The 11,206-nt window shown below is 35.7% G+C and overlaps 1 pseudogene; it reads left to right on the top strand.

The window, feature by feature from the left end:
• LOC107654852 (SPARC-like protein 1) overlaps nucleotides 1-3,638 on the top strand; it is a 6,939-nt pseudogene extending 3,301 nt beyond the window's left edge.
• Nucleotides 3,639-11,206: the final 7,568 nt, after the last annotated feature.

The raw sequence follows: 11,206 nt of genomic DNA, 5'->3' as shown, positions 1-11,206 counted from the left end.
TTTTTAGTTTAAAAGAAGTATACTAATAGCACACTTGAATAAACTTCTTTTTCGTAAGGGAGGCACAAACTAATTTTATCCTCACTGCAAGTGAGAATAATGCAGTCTGTATTTTCTTGTAACTTGTGTAATTGTATTCATGTTTTTTGATGGCACAACCTGTCCATGTTGGCATCTGTCTAATTTGGCTGCTTCTACCAAGTGACAGATGATTTTATGCCACAATAGTACACAGTTTGATATGACGCACAGACTGTGATGTCAACAACAAAAAATATGAAGAGCATTTTCTCATTCCATTTACAAAATTAGCTATTTTTGCACAATTATATGGTTTGTTGAATTGTATTATTTGTGTTTAGTATTGTTATCTGCTGTTTTAACGCTGAACAAACCCAGTCGAGAAGCACTTTGTGTGTGGATGTTGTTTTCTACAGGCAGGGGGCAGCAGTGTGCAGCGTTATGGGGAAGACGTACAGCAACGAGTGTCTTCTTCACAAGGAGGCCTGCCGCAAAAAACGACGCATTGGCAATGGCAAGGCACATAGTGGAGCTTGTCTGGGTAGAAAGACACACACACACCCTGCTGAAAAACAAACAGACAACAGAAACCATCACAGAATTTATAATGGTTTTAATGGTTATAATGGGAATTGTTTTGGTTTTAATGGAAAATGTATTGATCCCTGTGGGTCTTTATTGGTAATTTGTCACCTTTTATTGGTGACTTATTAAAACCACTAAACCCTAATGGAATATTTCCCAAAACACACTACAGGAAACCATTTTTTAAATTGTTTTAATGGTTAATAGTTGATGGTTTGTAATGTTTGTAATGATATTTGTAGTAGAAACCATTAGAATTTCTTTTCAGTATTGACACACACAAAAAGTTTTAGCTTCCTTATATTTAAATGCACATTCAATCACTGTTGAGTGATGTTGTCTAAAAACACTCTTGTGGTTTCTCTGTCAGTAAGCGAGGCTGAGTGCTCTGAGGAAGAGTTCGGTCAGTTCCCGTACCGTCTGCTGGACTGGTTCTTACTCCTCAGCAGAATGGGAGAGAGATACACACCAGCCGCTCCCTCTCAAAGCTGTCTCACACACACCCAGCGAACCCAACTTGCAGAGGTAAAACAAAGAAACACACTGAACTCACTCAAATCATTTACACATAGGGCCAATGCCATCCTTAGATCATTCACACTTTGCATGCATTTTTGCTTTTCAAAACACACACTACTCAACAAAATACTTTACAACATATTGCCCAGCGAACCCAACTTGCAGAGGTAAAACAAAGAAACACACTGAACTCACTCAAATCATTTACACATAGGGCCAATGCCATCCTTAGATCATTCACACTTTGCATGCATTTTTGCTTTTCAACACACACACACACACACACACACACACACACACACACACACACACACACACACTATTCAAATACTTTACAACACATGTTGAAATTGTGGTAAACATTGTGTGTATGTGTGATGCTTTATGTCAAGATTCATAAATATGTCAAGAGTCAAAATAAACTCTTGATTCATGTACATCCACACAAACCATCCACTTCCAAGCATGTCTCAAGATTAAACTTCAGGCAAGTAAATTGATACCATTAGGGTATTTTGATTGAAAAAAACTCCTATTATTGATCACCTGCACATTGATTATCTTTAAATTATTAAATGGGAACCCTGATAAAACCATAACAACTACTCTGAATTTAATTCTAACCGAAAGATCCTTTAAAGATTTCCCTATGTAGTGGAAAGAAAGGGACTAATCATGCTAAAGTTAATGGCAACACATCATTCAGATCCCTTCAAATGGAAAAAAAATATTTTCCTCAGTATTGTGACACATCCAAGTGAAACAGATTATTGAACAGAAAAAAATATAGGGTACAGAGTTAATTCAATCCACTGATTGTTGATTGGATGGAGGCAGATCTGAATGCGAGCTTGCAGTCGATTGTAAGAGAAGTGGCAGGGTTTATGACGATGAAAAGATCAGAGAAATCTGGTTTACGTCATCAGAGAGAAGTCTGCTGTTTCACCGAAAGATTGAGTTACAGCATTCTGATTTAAAATTACAAGCTCAAACAATTTTTTTTTAAATTAAACACATGTATAGATTAATTGTTCACAAAAAGATCAATAACATGCATTTAGAAAATAGATAGCGTGAATATCCATTTCATGCCAACTTTAAGCATTCCCTTGAGACGCTAGTCACGCTACCCTTCTAAAATTAATTCTATGTCAAAGTACATAGTGTATAGTGTAAGTGTGCAGTGTATGATAGCCTCATTTGGGACGTAACTCTTTTTTGAACCAGTCAGCACTATTTTAAGCCTGTAGGCTAAGCTGTTAGCTTGCTAATCGAAGGCTAATTGAATATAATACTTGTAAAGTACTTCAAAAGACTTTAATTTAAATGTTAAATGAGGATAAATCAATCTCAAAGTCATTTTCTATGATTTCTAATCAGACACCCATAAAAAGTTATCTCAGCCGATGGATGCTAGGGAATCTTCTTTTCTATCAGTTGTGAATTTGTGATAAAAGCATTAAGTCCTGATCCTTTATTCTTTTGTCTCTCTCCGTCTATTTTCTCCCTTTATTTTTCAGAGAAGGTTTGTTCTGTTGGATCGTAACAGGGACGGGAAGTTAAGCAGGAGAGATCTGAGAAAGCTTCTGAGATCTGAGAAAGCTATAAGCGGATGCCACTGGAGCACTGCGCTCAAAGATTCTTCCAGTAGCACACACACATAAAATGACACTAGTGCCTATGGAGACACACAATCACCTCACCACTGTGATTTTGTGATGTTTTCTCCTGTCAGACCTTCTTTGCATTTGCATAATATTACTGCAAACCCTCCCCAGCACCCTTCTGATTATAGTACACATGCCTTCAGGATGTCACCCACCCCTCTCTCATCCTCTTTCAATCTCTCTTCTCTCGCTCTTCCTCTCAATCTCTCTCTCTCTCTCATTCAAAGCTGTTGATGCTTATTGCCTTCCTACTGTTCTAATGTGAGTGGTGTCCTTTACGGCTGATAGCAGCGGAGAGAGACGTAGGGGGATGTAGAAATCAAAAACAAGAGCGACAAAGGCAAAGAGTAGAACTACACTTGTAGATTTCAACAATATGGTGTTTGTGTGTGTGCGCGTAGGTCATGTGACAAGAACAAGAATAAGAAGGTGACCCTGAGGGAGTGGACATCCTGTCTGGTTGACCGGTCAGAACGCTGGTTTCAGGATTTCATGTGTAAGTCTATATTTGTTTCATCTGAATATGAGATTCTCATGTGTAAGCATGTTCAAACACATACACACACATCGTGTCCCTTCTTCTTCTCTCTACCGCAGCCGTGAAGATGGGCTCACCAAAGCTGTGTCCTGTCCCAGACAACAACCTTTACATTTAGATGCTTTATCCGGGTGGAATTGTATTTTAAAACCTATCAGCTTGACTCATGAATATTAATTAACTAGGTGACATTTATCTAGAAGTTATAATAATTGAAACCTCTAGAAAGCTAGCCATTTACATTCTGCATTTGTTGGATTAAAAATACTGTAAAACAGTGATATTGTGAAATATTCTTACAATTTAAAATAACGTTTTTTTATTTTTTTTTATATATTGTAAAGTGTAATTTCTTCCTGTGATGGCAAAGCTGAATTTTCAGCAGCCATTACTCCACTCTTCAGTGTCACATGATCCTTTGGATTTTATTCTAATATGCTGATTTACTACTTAATCAACTTTTCTTATTATCATCACCATAATAATAAAAAAAGACAATTGCTATGCTTAATATTTTTAGGATTAAAATAGAAAGTTCAAAATAAAAACATTTCTTTAAAATATACATTTTTTGTAACATTATACATGTCTTTACTGTCACTTTTGATCAATTTAATGCATACGTGCTGAATAAGTTTTTATTTTCTAAAAAGTATTAGGTAAAATTTTTTTTAAAAATGCTATATAATTTTAATTTTTTTTGCAAAATACATGGCTAATTTTGACTATTTGCCAGCTATATAGTTTTTTCTTTTTTCTTTTTTTTTGTTTGCAGCCAAGCAAATCAAAGCACTTAAAACACAATGACTGCCCAAAAAGTGGGGGGATGAAATATCTAAAAGAGTGGGTTATAATAGTTGCTTCACCTCTGTTATATTTAAAGTCTGACAAAAATGGGACATAATAAATATCTGTTGCTTTTTCATTGCTTTGCGCATGTATTTGTGTATATGTTGGGACTCAGTGCTGCAATCTAGTCAACAAAAACTGCTTTTTGAGGGACAGCGGCATGTATCATGGATCACACAAGCAATTACTGCAGAGAGGGAAAGAGAGAGAGAGAGGGATTGGGCTATAACCTTAAACAGAGGGATGGAGAGCAGATTAATTGAGGGGTGGTGTTTAATAGGAGAGAGATGGAGAGAGATGGATGGCCCATGAGAGAGATAAAAGACTACGTGAGCAGGGATGAGAGGAATAGATAATATGGCAGAGAGACAGGGAAAGGGAAGGGCACTGAAAGAGAGAGAGGATCTCGTAATGCACTCACAGAATGGGACGGGGAGGGGGACAAGTTACAGTAAGGAGAGAAAATAGATTGAAGCATGAAAAATGGATCAGAAAGAGAGAGACGGCGGGGGGAAGGGGCGTGAGAGAGAGAAAGAGTTGCAGAAGGGTGTGATAAAGGGTGGGAAGAGATTGTTAGATGGAAAGAGAAAAAGAGGAGAGTAACTAAATGGCATCCCACCACAAAGTAACTTCCCCTTATAGATCATTGATGTCTTCCACTTTTCCAAACACTAAACGCTTCCAATCATGGCTGCCAAGTGTGAAAAATTGATTCTCAACATTTGAAAACAAGTAGATCTAGTTTTCCATGTCTATATGACCCCAGGAAGTGCAGCAGAATAATCAGATCTCATTACATTTGTATCTTTTATATAAAAAACTGTGATAGATGAACAGTATATCAGTTAAAACATGAAAACTGGTAAGATAATTTGCGATAATTACTGGTCCATTGTATACAGTACTATCTGATTTCTTACCTAAATACATGTTTTATTGATTACCATGAAAAATTATATTGACTTTCTTACTCATTTTGTCAAAAAATAAAATTTTATACACTACCATTCTAGAAAATACACTACCGTTCAAAAGTTTAGGGTTGGTAAGATTTTTTTTTTTTCAAAAGACGTCTCTTATCTCACCCGAGTTTTCCATGTCTATATGACCCCAGGAAGTGCAGCAGAATAATCAGATCTCATTACATTTGTAGCTTTTAAAGTGGGTTTGGTTTCCTGTAGCTGTAGTGCAGTCAAGAATCATCTCATCTGGCAGCATCTTCTGCATTGTTTTGGTTTATGGTTGCAGTTTGAGATCTGTCATTGTGTTGCGTGATCATTCTGAGTTGTGACATTTTGAGGTTATGCTTTGAGTTTAATGTGTGCTGTGATTTTCTTATTCTTGTGTTGTTAATACGCAATGTAGTTTGGTCCTGTGTTGCCTTAGTAAATGTTTTCATTCAGACTTCACCAAGGCTACATTTATTTGCGCACACACACACACACACACACACACACAAAACAACAACTGATGCAAGTTTTGCTGATGGCAAAACTTAATTTTCAACAATCATTACTCTAGTCTTCAGTGTCACATGATCCTTCAGAAATCGTTTTAATATGCTGATTTGGTCCTCAAGGAATATTTCTTATTATTATCAATGTTGAAAACAGTTGTACTGTTTAATGTTTTTGTTGAAATCATTATGAAACATTCTTTGATGAATAGAAAATTCAAAAGAATAGCATTTATTGATTTGTTTTTGTAAAAATGTAAAAATCTTTACTGTGACGTTGATCAATATAATGCATCCTTGCTGAATAAGCATGTTAATTTCTTTAAAAAAGTCTTACTTTTGCCCAACCTTTTGAACAGTAGTGTAAAAAAAAATCACAGAACTGCAAATTCAGTGTCAAAGACAAAGTATGTAACAATCATGTGTTTGCCCCATAGACTTCCATTGTAATTGCATTATTAGTCAAAATTATTGTCTATTCTAATGTCAATAGAGCTTAACTTGTATTTAACCCAGAATATTCATTTATTGTGCATGTGTTTAGGAATGAGTCCTGTCTGTGCTTAAGAAGATAAGAAGCATGATAATAGATCTATTTTCAGTAACATTTCAAAGCTTGGCAGATCTTTAATGAATATGTGTGTAAGTCAGAAAGAAAGAAGAGAGAGTCTTTTTATTGGTAAAAATGAAATGAAATGAGGTCTAGTGGGGAGACACGACCCCTGGGGTCAAATCAGGCCCCCCTCAGCTCTCTTGAGACCCTCCCCCTCAATCAGCTATAACTGTTTCAGGACACACACACACACACACACACACACCATCTCATTAAGAGATCTATTGTCATATGCTCTGCTTCAGACTGTGTGACAGCACAAACACACACACACACACATACACGGACGTTTCAACCTTAAACCCCATCTCTGGTCACAACTCTAGTGTCTCTCTGAGGCCACACAGACAGCTATCCTGCTTTTGTAATGGATGCATATGCAGGAATAACAGATCCCTATGGAATTGTTGTATGGATGAGATCATGTACATGTGTCATACACTAAACTCCCATTGGACGAGAGATCATAGTGACTCCATGACATCATGCAATGAGGTCAAGCTGAACTCTGGGTAAAAGTGACGTGTTGATTGGTTAAAAAGACAATGCACATGACAGCTGAAGATTTATGAGTGAATTTTTTTTTCCATTGATCACTGACATTTTTGTTTCTTCCTCTCTTCTGTTTTTTCCCCCATATTTTTCCCTTTTTTCTGTAATTCAATTTTAATGTGCTTTATTGGTATGACAAAAACTGTACATTTGTTTTGCCAAAGTAAAATTGAAAAATGCAAATTCAATGTATAATAAAGTATAACTTGTGCAAATTAACAAGTCAAGTTTGTTTGGCACTTCAAAATACAGTACATATAGTTTTAGATTAACTTTACAGAAAATCATTATTAAAGATTAAATAGCAGTCATGCAAAATAAAATAAAAAATAATTAATTAATTAATTAAAAGTGAAATAGTTTGAAATTAAATTTGAAATAAAATATAGTAACATAATATAAATGTTTAGGATACTAAAAATATAATATATAAAAAATAAAATATAACAGTAAAAGAGTAAACTAACAAAATTTGAAATTGACAAATTTTATAAAGGGAATAAACTAAAATGGTAATACTAATTGATTTAGTTAAATTGATTTAGTCAGATTAAGAGTTATTAAAGTGATGTAGTCAACTAAAGATTAAAGATAACGCTAAATGTACATTTTTTCCCCTCAATCATCAGCATTTTTGTTTCTTCCGCTCTTCTGTTCTTTTCTGAATTTTTTTTTTCAATTTCAATTTTAGTGTGCTTTATTGTTATGACAAAAACTGTCAGTTAGTCAACTAAAGTTTTAGCAGCCTAAAGATGAAAAATAGCACAAAATGTTCCAAAATAGTGATGTGATATACTATTTCCACATACAGTATATATATACTCTCTCACTCACTTTGTCTTTTGGGTCCCTGGAGAGAATCCAGTTTTATATGGGCAGATGGGCAGATGGGCAACTGTTTGTCATCTGCTGTTAAAATTCAGATCACTATCAACAGACCACTATCACATCTCTCTCATTTCTGTCTTCTCTCTATCCCTTCTTTATCTCTCTTTCTGGCAGTGTTGTGTTTTGCAGGAACTTTGTCCTGAGCTACAGAGGTCTTCTCGTCATAACCACCAAACTGGAACGATATAGCATTTAATACGCTAACAGTCTTTATAGGACTAATGGACTGCATTTGTGAGAAACCTTTAACCAGCCATAAATAATTGATAAAACCTGAAAATTCAATTATTTTAATTAAAGATATGTTGTAGGTGTGTGTGTGTGTGTGTGTGTGTGTGTGTGTGTGTGTGTGTGTGCTGTACAGAGACAGAAACATCCAGCAAATATGGTGAATGAATTATTAAGAAGAACACACGTGAACAGAAATTCTGCATGGTAGAAAAAAAATAACCAGTGAAGGAGAATGAGAGAGCGAGTAAGACAGAACACCAGTCAGAAACTCAGAAGAAGATGGAACGTGTATGTGCGCATTCGTGTACATGTCTGTCATTTTTAGTATCTCTGGTAAAATCCAAAAGGTTAATCAGTTATAAATCAAAACTTCAAAACCCCGGTAATATCAGAGAGAGCCAGACTTCAGGCAGTTCAAAGGGATTTTGAAGTGGGCCAGACCAATTTAAAGCACTCACCAAGCTCTCCGGGGGGACAAGAGTGTGGGGCCCACCTCCAAACACCCAAAGATTTAACACTGGCCCAATTAAAGCATCATACTTTAAAATAAAGATCTTTTAGACAAGTTGGTGAGATTCATTCCTTAAATACTGAAATATAGCATACATGCATGCAAAGGTTGTTGCCTTCTAAGAAACCTTCTTTTGGCAAGCTTTGTATGTATGGGCCCTTTTATAAAAAATAATGAGTAAATAGATATGTGTAAAAAAAAGAAAAAGAAAATAAAAATAAATAAATAAATAAAAGAAAATAATAACAAAAGAAAAAAATCCCTACTTTCACTCTTTTCTATGTGTGTTCATAAATTTTATTAATTTGTAAGTGTCATATCTGGCAGTTGGAAAAAAAAAGTAAAATATGCCTTTTTTGAAGCTGCTGTATATAAAAAAACACAAAGTGGCTGAATTTGCATGCTTAGATTCATTACTTTCTCTCAATTTAATTAGTTTTTAGCACCCCTCGGAACTGTTAAGCCCCCCCTTAGCACCCCCAACAAAAAAATCCTGGAGCCGCCAGGTAGCTGACTACACGACTTTTAAAATCTGAACAGATTTTAAAACACTGGGCATCATACACTTACCGACTTTGTAATAGTAACAGAGGAAAAACTGGCCATCATACATTAAATGACTGTACTTTTTCCTGTAAAAGGATTGTACACTACCAGACTTTAAAGTTGTTCCGATCACAACAAACTCGCGCAGAAACGTGCGCCTTGTTGCTAGGAGACGCATGACAAATGAAAAGAATATATGTTCTAAAATCGGCTGAAAATATCAAATGTTTGATATCCTCCGACTGGATGGAATCGTAGTCTGTGGCTAAAAAATCTGAGTCTGAATTTCGACAACCAGCATCATCTTTTCCAGACAAATCGTGTAGTAGGCCTATATTCCAGCCTTTAGGCCTCACCCTCCAAGTTCTTCAGTGGAACAGATTTGGAAAAATGTAGCATTACATCACTGTCTCACCAATGGATCCTCTGCAGTGAATGGGTGCCGTCAGAATGAGAGTCCAAACAGCTGATAAAAACATCTCAGTAATCCACACCACTCCAATCTATCAACTAACGTCTCGTGAAGCAAAAAAAATGTGCGTTTGTAAGAATCCGTAACGACATTTTAAATTTCAACTGTTGCTCCCGGGTAAAATACGAACAACATGTAAACCAATGAGCATCACAAGTCTGCAAATACACATCAAGTTTGTCATTTGGGACAGGGCCACACTTCATAGGCAGCTGCCTGTCTAGGCCAACAGAAGACAGCAAGGCAGCTCACTTGTTTATTCCCATTTTCTCACATTTACCTACTGAAATGAGTCATTTTGTCTAAATGATGGTTAGAAAGAAGACATTACTGAACTGAGGCCAAAAGTTTCACTTTACATATCTCACCACTAATGACTAGGCATTATAACCCACGTTCCAAACACCCTCCTTTTAGTGCAAAAACTTTCTGAAGCCGAGAGCAAACAACATATAATAATCAAGGACAACATGAAATATAATCTGAAGGGTTTGTAGGATGAATTTCCTCTTTCCACGATAGATTTAGCATAACCATGGCGATCAAGAACATTCTAGATTCATTAGGACTCCGATCAGTCAGTCATATTAGTTTCCTCTCGTCACTGCTGTGCTGCTGTCCTGACCTGAACCAAAGCCACCGATGGCGGCTTGCCACAGAAAATCACTTCTTACTGGCCGGACATACCTTTTGGTCAAGGAAATTCAAGTCTTGGGTGAGCTCTGGTTTTACTTGTGAGCGATGCAACTCCTTGCTGGATCTGGGGTCACAAACATTCATACACACACACGCACACAATGACCAGATGGGTGGAGTGTTCTCATTACTTCAATAGCATAGCTGAAGCACCCATAGAATACATTCAAAAAGGCCCAAGAGACATGCTTAACACACACACACAATGCAAATAGCTCTTTTCATTCTGCTGTGGAGGATGGACAGAATGTGAGGGAGGGGTGGAAGATGGAGAGATTGCATTGTGTGGAGGAGAGAGGCACAGTGTCGAGTTCGGGAAAAACACTTACAATTGCATGTACATATTCAATCTCTCTGAGAAGAGCACTTGACCTTTAGAACAATACGTACACAAATGCACACACACCCACGCTTCAGGTGTGTGCTGTGGAGCGACTTTATGTTCAGCACTCTTGTATTTATGATAAATATAGGCCGATATCTATATCTATGTCTGTGCCAGTACGTAATGTAATACATATTGCCCTATATCAACAGTGATATTGCCATATATGTTTCCTATACATACATACATTCTCTTGGTATATGAAGATATAAGTTTATTACATGTATAAAATCCCCATAATAAAATTTGTATATGTACATGTTTTTTACATGGTATTATATGTAGGAGCTACTGTATGTCAACAAGATATATTTTATTATTTAACTTTATTAAAACAACATATATACAAAAAAAACTGTATATTTCTGTATGTTTTTGTAATAATTTTAAATACATGTCTATCTTTTATATTCACTTGTATAATATCAATATATATTTATGGATTTAAATTTAGGATGCATACATGTACATGACATACTGTATATGTCCAAAAATATATTACATATATATTATGTATAAACATACATTTTTGTATGGACTAGATATATATTTTAATTTAATATGAAATTGTTCCAATTTCTAATAGGTTTCATAGATGTTTTTTTTTTCATACGACAATATGTTTTAATAAGAGGACAAAGAATATATACATATTTTTTGTATTATAATGTTACCCT

This window comes from Sinocyclocheilus anshuiensis, unplaced genomic scaffold, assembly GCF_001515605.1.
Source record: "Sinocyclocheilus anshuiensis isolate Anshui unplaced genomic scaffold, SAMN03320099.WGS_v1.1 scaffold335, whole genome shotgun sequence".
NCBI classification, from domain to species: domain Eukaryota; kingdom Metazoa; phylum Chordata; class Actinopteri; order Cypriniformes; family Cyprinidae; genus Sinocyclocheilus; species Sinocyclocheilus anshuiensis.
This window is presented reverse-complemented; position numbering and strand designations above follow the sequence as displayed.